Here is a 9,523-nt window from a genome sequence, read left to right as displayed (position 1 = left end):
TTTAATAAAGACTATGCAGCTCTATTGTAAACTTTCTAGATTTGGTTTAAACACACACACACACATATATATACTTTAAGTTGTGGGAGGCTTTACAAGTTATATTCCACGCACTTTTTTGACAGAGTTCTAAGGCAGAAGCCAGTCCACACAACAGGCAGAAAAAAGTTAAATTAACTGGGGCAACTAAGACTCATATAACATCCAAAATATGCGAGCTTCTGCAGCAAACTGGGAGTACTTTAGGGTTAGTCTGCTATCCTCTTTAGATATAATTTCATCTAAACAGTTTAAGAAGCTGGACATTTCAACACCACCAAGTGGATTTAAGTGACATGTTTCTTTTGAGTTAACTTGACTCCCCCAAATGACTTCGTTAGTAAACCAGTGATTACTAGTAATTCGGTCACAGGCAAATCAAGCCTAAAGAAAGGAAGCCGATATTCAAAATACCATGTTATCATCATCTGAACCTACTCAAATAGTTTATTTTCAACATTAATATGTAACTTCGATAATGAGATGTTTAAGTGAAGCAAGCTCCTCCAACAAGATCAAGACAGTATCTCTTCTTCTAAAGCTTAGGTTTTGCCCAGAATTCCCGATACATGGAATAACCCATACCAACAGTCATTGATCCTACAACAAAGCCTTGGGCTGCCACACGCATGTGGTTCAGATGATGATGAAGGGACATTTTATTATTTCCCCTGCTCTTCAATCTGTATAATCCATATGCAACGTTTGCTGCAAAACCTACCATTACAATATAGACAAATGGTACCTCTCTAGCTTTTCAAGTAAGTTTGGATGCCTGATCATTATATGAAGAAAGGGAAACATCTGTTTCTGTTGACATAGTGATAGCTCGAAAAATCTCCCTAGAGTGAGAAAACCCCTCACAAGCCCATTTTTTTTATATTCATAGATTATATTTTTTAAAAAGTTTCAGGCAATCTCTTACATACTCTTTTGTCACCACCAATTTCTACTTCCTAACAGATTAAAAAGATCAATAACTTTAAAAAAAATTTTTTTTGAGACAGAGTCTCTTTCTATCACCCAGGCTAGAGTGCAGTGGCGTGATCTCAGCTCACTACAACCTCCGCCTCCCGGGTTCAGGTGATTCTCGTGCCTTAGCCTCCTGAGTAGCTGAGATTATAGGCGTGTGTCCGCCTCCCGGCTAATTTTTGTATTTTAGTAGAGTTGGGGTTTCATCGTGTTGGTCATGCTGCTCTCGAACTCCTGACCTCAAATGACCCACCTGCCTTGGCCTCCCAAAGTGCTGGAATTATAGCGTGAGCCACCATGCCCAACCAATAACTTTTTTATGTGATAAAATGCTTTCCTACCTCATGGGGCAGCAGAAGGTAGACATTATAGCCCAGGTAAAAGATCATATTTAAATTAATCTGTCAATATATTGTAACTCAAATATTCAGTGGATATATGCTGCCAAGGAGATTTTTCCCTTAGCTTTAGAAAGGTCTCTTAGATTTAGAATCTGCCTTTAAAAGTAAAGGAAGTCTATCTCTTACTAGCTTTTTTTTTTTTTTTTTTTTTTTTTGAGACGGAGTCTCGCTCTGTCGCCCGGGCTGGAGTGCAGTGGCCGGATCTCAGCTCACTGCAAGCTCCGCCTCCCGGGTTTACGCCATTCTCCTGCCTCAGCCTCCCGAGTAGCTGGGACTACAGGCGCCCGCCACCTCGCCCGGCTAGTTTTTTGTATTTTTTAGTAGAGACGGGGTTTCACCGTGTTAGCCAGGATGGTCTTGATCTCCTGACCTCGTGATCCGCCCGTCTCGGCCTCCCAAAGTGCTGGGATTACAGGCTTGAGCCACCGCGCCCGGCCTCTTACTAGCTTTTTAATATATGGGATTCTAAGTGCCTATCCACTTGTCTGGATGTCTGCTCACCAGTTCTGTATTGGACTGACAGCAACTTGGGAGCATTGTGCTAAGGTAGCCCAGTTCCTAGTACAATGCCTAGAATAAATTAAGGGTTCAATAAATACTTACTGGCCTGGTGCAGTGGCTCACGCCTATAATCCCAGTACTTTGGGAGGCTGAAGCGGGTGGATTGCTTGAGGTCAGGAGTTCAAGACCAGCCTGGCCAACATGGTGAAACCCCACCTCTACTAAAATACAAAATTAGCCAGGCAAGGTGGTGGGTGCCTGTAATTCCAGCTACTAGGGAGGCTGAGGTAAGAGAATTGCTTGAACCCAGGAGGCGGAGGTTGCAGTGAGCCGAGGTCATGCCACTGCACTTCAGCCTGTGTGACAGAGCGAGACTCTGTCTCAAAAATAAAAAATATAAATAAATAAATAAATAAATATTTACTGAAGGAATGAATAAAGCATTTCACTGATGTCATTGGTAGAAAGCGTATCAACCAACGACTGAGTTCTTACAATGCACCTGGTATTACACTAGATAATGGGGATGGAAGTAGGAATGAGAAACAAAAGAATTATAATTAGAGTACAATCCAATTGGAAAGAGAAAATATATACAGATATAAAGTAAATAAAAATAATTAGGTAATTCATTCACTTGACTCTAGTAAGTAAAATTTTCTATTACGTTCAACAAGCATTTATAAAATTCCAAGTGCTAATAATGTCTTTTCTTAGTTTTTCACGTAGCCTACATGTTATTCCATTTGTATTTATTCATTTAAAAATGTGTGTTCCACATTCCAAAAACCTGGATTAACTGGTGTGATTTGTTCATTGAGTATAAGTCATGGCACATAAAACTCATTTCTTTTTTTCATAGCATTGCTAAGTTGATATGATTATAGGAAAGCTATAGACATAATAATTTTTTTCTCCAAGGACTTTGGCACAGAAAATATTCTTGTGAATAAGATGGTTGAAAAATAGGAATGACAATAAATTTTAGGCGGATTTAAATCTAGTTGTAGAATGTGCCCAAACATGTGATTAATGGTTGAGGAACGAGCTTGGAAAAGTCTCTCATCAACTTCCACAGTAATCTACTCAAGGCACTTTAATGTTCCACAATCTTTATAAATGTCCCTAAGAATTTGGAGGAATGTTTGCACTTTTAAGATGACACAAAGTTTATAGGGATGACAAAAACCTAGTTTTAAAGTGATTTCGATAGACTGAAATATTAAGCTAAATTTTTTAAAAAGAAATGTAATAGTTCTAAATATAAAGTCCCACATATATGTCTAAAAATAACTCACCATCATAGCCAGGGAAAGGCCTGGCTTGATAAAGACTAGGTTAAAAAAAAAAAAAAAAAAAGAAAGAAAGCTAGTAATATTCAGCCAGTAGTAGTTTATTTGTTTGTTTGTTTTAAATAAAAGGGAATGCAACAGCCACACTAATATTTTTTAAAGAATGCATTAGAAAAGAGGGAAAATAATTTGTTCTCTGTTGTTTTAGAAGCTAATAGTAGGACTAAGAAATTTATGGAAAAATAAGTGGGTTTTATTGTTGTTATTGTTGAATATAATAAGACATTACTATAGTTATAGCCATCCCAAAATGGAATGGACTGGCTTGAGTATAACTACTTGTCCTTCCTGAAAATATTTAAGCAGAAACTGTATGACCATTTATTGGAGAGATTAAAAATTTCAACTGTACTTTGTAGAAATTGGATTGGCTAACATATTTAACCATTAAGCATCATTAAAGCTTGGAGCAGTGGTTTATGCCTGTAATCCCAGCTACTCAGGAGGCTGAGGTGGGAGAATAGCTTGAGGCCAGGAGTTTGAGGCTGCAGTGAGCTGTATAATTGTACCATTGTACTCCAAGTTGGGTAACAAAGTGAGAACCTGTCTGTTAAGAAAACAAAAAGGATAATTAAATAAAGCTTTATCTTACATGTGGTAATGTATTGCTTGGTCAAGCAAACTGATTTAAAGAGAAAGTTTTCAATGGTATAAAACCTTGCAGGATCAAGATCTGTGAGGAGGAGAAACACTCTTTTTAGGATTGCGTTTTCCCTTGGTGTGCTTGTCACTTCTGAAAGTGGAAGCAGCAGCCAAAGGGTGCAATGCTGAGCAGAGTTTTCAATATTTCATGGTACAAGAAAGACAAAAATTGGAATCCCAGGCCCAAGAAGGAGGAGGAGAAGTCCAGTAAACACTAGGCTTTTGAATGAGACCTGACAGGCTCTATTCTAGAAGTAAAGGTAGATCAGAAAGAGACCAGACCTCACAAAGGCTGAAGCCAAACACTGAATAAACTTAAATCCTAAATGAGTTAAACTGATCTTCCCTAGCTTTCCTGTTTGTCAGGAGCAGAAGGAATCACCTGTGGAAAAAGATAATGTCATCCAGAACCTCAAAATTAATTTTTTGCATAAATTTTAATATACAATTTCTGACACAGAATAATAAATAGCCAGACATACAAACCAAGAGAGGTGAGCTGTCATTTGAGGCTGCAATTTTCCGTATTCAACTGCTTTTTTGTTGTTGTTTTCTTCTTTTTTTTTTTTTTTGTGACGGAGTTTCACTCTTGTTGACCAGGCTGGAGTGCAGTGGTGCAATCTCGGCTCACCGCAACCTCTGCCTCCCAGGCTCAAGCATTTCTCCTGCCTCAGCCTCCCCAGTAGCTGGGATTACAGGCATGTGCCACCACGCCCAGCTAATGTTTCTCTGTTTTTAGTAAAGATGGATTTCTCCATGTTGGTCAGGCTGGTCTCAAACTCCTGACCTCAGGTGATCCACCCGCATTGGCCTCCCAAAGTGGTGGGATTACAGGCGTGAGCCACTGCACCCAGCCTCGACTGTTGATATTAAAACCAAAATAGGAACTAAAAGTCTTCCCAAAATAACAGATAAAAACAATAGAAAGAAAATCTCAGATGGAGAAATTTGGCAAAGAACTAAAAATAAATCTAAAGAATCAAATGGGAAGTTCTAGAACTGGAAAAACCTGAAATTAAGAATTCAAAGGATGCATTTAACAACAGAATACATAAGTGCAGACAGAATTAGTGAACTGAAATACAGGTCAGAGGAAAGAGACAGATTGAAGATGGAGAGAATAAAAAGGGGGAATACTAAAACGAGCATAAAAAAACAAATGAGACTCACTAAAAATGTCTAAACTACATGTAAGTGGAGATGCAGATGGAGAAGAGAGAGAAAATGGGCAGATGCAATATTTAAAGAGATAATAGCCAAGGATTTTCCAAAACCAATAAAAAAATTGAGCCCTGTACAGGTTGAAGAAATATTGAGACTCTTAAACAAGATAAATACAAGAAAATCACACCTAAGCACATCAGAGTATAACTGCTGAATCTCAAACACAAAGGGAAAAACCATACGAAAGAAGTCAAATAAACCCAGATACCTGCAGTAGAGCACCAATGTGACTGACTACTCACTCACAGCAGAAACGATGAAAGCCATAAAACAATCATATCTTCAAAATGATGGTGGGAAAACCTGCCAACCTAGACTTCCACATCCAGTAAAAATATACTTTAAAATAAATATTAAAACCAGGCACAGTTGCTCACACCTGTAATCTCAGCACTTTGGGAGGCCAAAGTGTGAGGATCACTTGAGTCCAGGAGTTTAAGATCAGCTTGGGCAACACAGCAAGACCTCATGTCTACAAAAACTAATCAACCAACCAACCAACCAACCAACCAAACACTAAATAAAAACTTTTTTTCAAATACAAAAAAACAAGAAACCAGCAGACAACACTAAAGGATGTTCTTGGTATAGAAGAAAAATGACCTAAGATAGAAACTTTAAAATGAGAGAACAAATATAAGAATGGAAAGGGTAAATATTTCAAAAAATATAAATCAATATTGACTATATGAAATAATCATAATGCCTTGAAAGGTTTAAAAATATATCTAAATTGCCCAGGCGCGGTGGCTCATGCCTGTAATCCCAACACTTTGGGAGGCCGAGACGGGTGGATCATGAGATCAGGAGTTCAAGACCAGCCCGGTCAAGATGCCGAAAGCCCATCTTTACTGAAAACACAAAAATTAGCCAGGCGTGGTGGCACACACCTGTAATCCCAGCTACTCGGGAGGCTGAGGCAGGAGAATTGCTGAACCCGAGTGGCAGAGGTTGCAGTGAGCTGAGATCACGCCACTGCACTCCAGCCTGGGCGACAGAGCAAGACTCCGTCTCAAAAAATAAAATCAAAAATAAAAATGTATCTAAATTAAATTACATGATGATAGCAGCACACAGGGCAGTAAGAGGGAAAATGGAGACCAAGTGTTCTAAGGTCCTTTCACTGTTTAGGAAGAAGTAAAAGTGATCATTGGAATTAGACTTGAAAAGGTCAATAGTGACTTATCATCACTAATCATTGGAGAAATTCAAATTAAAATCACAATGAGCTACCCCTTTACATCCATTAGAAAGACTATTATTAAAACAAAGACAAAAACCAGAAAATAACAACTGTTGGTGAAGATGTGGAGAAACTGAAATCTTATGTAAAATATACATAGCATAAAATTTATTGTTTGAACCTTTTTTTTTTTTTTGAGATGGAGTCTTGCTTTGTTGCCCAGGCTGGAATGCAGTGGCGCTATCTCGGCTCACTGGAACATCTACCTCCTGGATTCAAAGCAATTTCCCTGCTTCAGCCTCCCTAGTAGTTGGGATTATAGGTGCCTGCCAGCACGCCCAGTTAGTTTTTGTATTTTAGTAGAGATGGGGTTTCACCATGTTGGCCAGGCTGGTCTCCTCAAAAAATTCACTTGCCTCTGCCTCCCAAAGTGCTGGGATTACAGGCGTGAGCCACCGCACCCATCCTGAACCATTTTTAAATGAACAACTCAGTGACATCAAGTACCTTTACATTATTGTGCAACCATCACCACCACCTGTTTCTGGAATTTTTCATCTTTTAAATTCAAAACTCTGTACCAGTTAAACTATAACTCTCCATCCCCACTCCCCGCTATTCTTTGTCAACCACCATTCTTTGTTCTGTGTCCGTGAATTTAAATTGGAAATATAAAATGGTACAGCCACTATGGAAAACAGTATGGAGGCTCCTAAAAAAATCAAACATAGAATTACCATATGATTCAACAATTCCACTTCTGGGTGTATACCCCCAAGAATTAAAAACAGACATCTCAAAAAGTTAATTATACACCCATGTTCATAGCGACATTATTCACATGAGCCAAAAGGTGGAAGCCACCTAAATTTTCATTAACAGATAAATGGATCAGCAAAATGTCTATATATACAATGGAATATTATTCAGCCACAAGAAAGGATATTCTGACACATGCTACAACATGGATAAAACTTGAAGACATTGTGTTAAATGAAATAAACCAGCCACAAAAGAGTATATGCTGTGTGCTTCCACTTAATATGAGGCAACTGGAGTAGTCAAATTCATGCAGACAGAACAAACAATGGTGGCTGTCAGGGGATAGGGGACTGGGGATAGAGAATTATGGTTTAACTGGTACAGAGTTTCAGATTGTGAAGATGAAAAATTCCGGAGGTAGATAGTGATGATGGTTGCACAATAATATGAATGTACTTGATGTCACTGAACTGTTCATTTAAGAATGATCTAAAATGGCAAATTTTGTTATGTGTATTTTATGCCTTTTTTTTTTAGGAAAGTCAACAATGCATGTTGGAATCTGTAGTGCAACTGCTAGAAGAATAGCAAAAGAATGTATAACAAGCAAGCTATTAGAGGTGAAAAATCAAATAGAAAATAATTCCTTTTTACCTGTCTATGTATAATGCAATAAAAAGTTATTAATAAAAATGTATTCAGGTGAAAAATATACTGAAAATGTTCACTAAAATAATAGCAAAAATTGTGTGTTAGCACATTAAGATTGTATGAGGTGTGTTGACCTCAGTTTTCTAAATTCTCTATACTATGGCTATTGGCTCATCATATACTGCTTTGTCATAAAACCACCTCTATAATATAAAAAATTATGCTTAAAGAAGTGATTTACTGTTTCAAGTAGCTATCAGATATGAGCTGTTTGTGAAACAATTATTAAAAGAACCACTAACAGAAGTCATAGTTTCTATCAACTTAGAAATCTTTCAGAACAGAACATTTCTGGTTTTCCTAACCATAGTTTGGCATATGTGTCACTACAGCATGTTGTACTTAGGCGTTTTAGATAAAAAGTAGGTAACTTATCTGGATAATTTACTCATAATATGTTCACTTTCTGCAAAAGCTTAACCAATATCTGATCAGTACTTGGATGAAAATTAAGTCCATGTAGCAACACATTAGCTACAAAAGGACAAGTTCTTGTTTTGTCTAATATAAATTCTCTATTAGTTTTCAGTTGCAGCACAAAAAAATGTTCAGTTTGTTCTAGAACAAATTATTCTCTGTAAAAAGGAAACTGAAAATGAGTCGGGCGCAGTGGCTCATGCCTGTAATCCCAGCACTTTGGGAAGCCAAAGCAGACAGATCACTTGAGGTTGGGAGTTTGAGACTAGCCTGGGGCCAACATGATGAAATCCCATCTCTACTAAAAATACAAAAATTAGCCAGGTATGGTGGTGTGTGCCTGTAATTCCAGCTACTAAGGAGTCTGAGGCATGAGAATCGCTTGAACCCGGTAGGCAGAGGTTGTAGTGAAACGAGATCGCATCACAGCACTCCAGCCTGGGTGACCCAGTGAGGCTCTGTCTCAAAAAAAAAAAAAAAAAGACTGAAAGCGACAATGAGCCATTATAGATTAAAGCATAGCATTTTGTGGCCTTTTTCTTCTCTCATCAATCTTTCAAAAAATTTTTTTTCACCTGTAATCCCAGCACTTTGGGAGGCCAAGGTGGGCAGATCACGAGGTCAGAAGTTCGAGACCAAGCTGGACAACATGGAGAAACCTTGTCTCTACTAAAAATACAAAAAATTAGCCAGACGTGGTGGCAGGTGTCTGTAATCCCGGCTACTCAGGAGGCTGAGGCAGGAGAATCACTTGAACCCGCGAGGCAGACGTTGCAGTGAGCCGAGACCGTGCCATTGCATTCCAGCCTGGGTAACAGAGTGAAACTTTGTCTCAAAAAAAAAAGTATTTTTAACTTATGGGCACATAGTAGGTGTATATATTTGTGGGGTATATGAGATGTTTCGATACAGGCATGCAGTGTGAAATAATCACATCATGGAGAACAGGGGTTCCATCCCCTCAAGCATTTATCCTTTGTGTTACAAACAATCCAATTACACTCTTTCAGTTATTTGCAAATATGTAGTTAAATTATTATTAACTATGGTCACCCTGTTGAACAATCAAGTAGTATGTCTTATTCATTCTATTTTTTGTATCCATTTCTCTCCTCAATCTAAGTCCTTTCTTTTCTAATAATATGTTTTGATTTCACTTAAAAAGGCAAAGTCTTCCTTTACTTGCCCGATCCAACAAAAGGACTGCTTGTAACACAAAGCTGTGTAAATTATTGGGGGAAGATGATAACTACTCAATAAAGGATCTTGGGACAACTGGGTGATTAATATATTTTTTAAAACTACTAGATCTCTACAGC

General features: G+C 38.1%; 1 pseudogene; it reads right to left on the bottom strand.

The window, feature by feature from the left end:
• Positions 1–574: 574 nt before the first annotated feature.
• On the bottom strand, positions 575–946 carry LOC117074059 (annotated as a pseudogene).
• Between the last annotated feature and the right edge of the window lie 8,577 nt (positions 947–9,523).

Source organism: Trachypithecus francoisi, unplaced genomic scaffold, assembly GCF_009764315.1.
Source record: "Trachypithecus francoisi isolate TF-2019V2 unplaced genomic scaffold, Tfra_2.0 Lachesis_group5, whole genome shotgun sequence".
NCBI classification, from domain to species: Eukaryota; Metazoa; Chordata; class Mammalia; order Primates; family Cercopithecidae; genus Trachypithecus; species Trachypithecus francoisi.
This window is presented reverse-complemented; position numbering and strand designations above follow the sequence as displayed.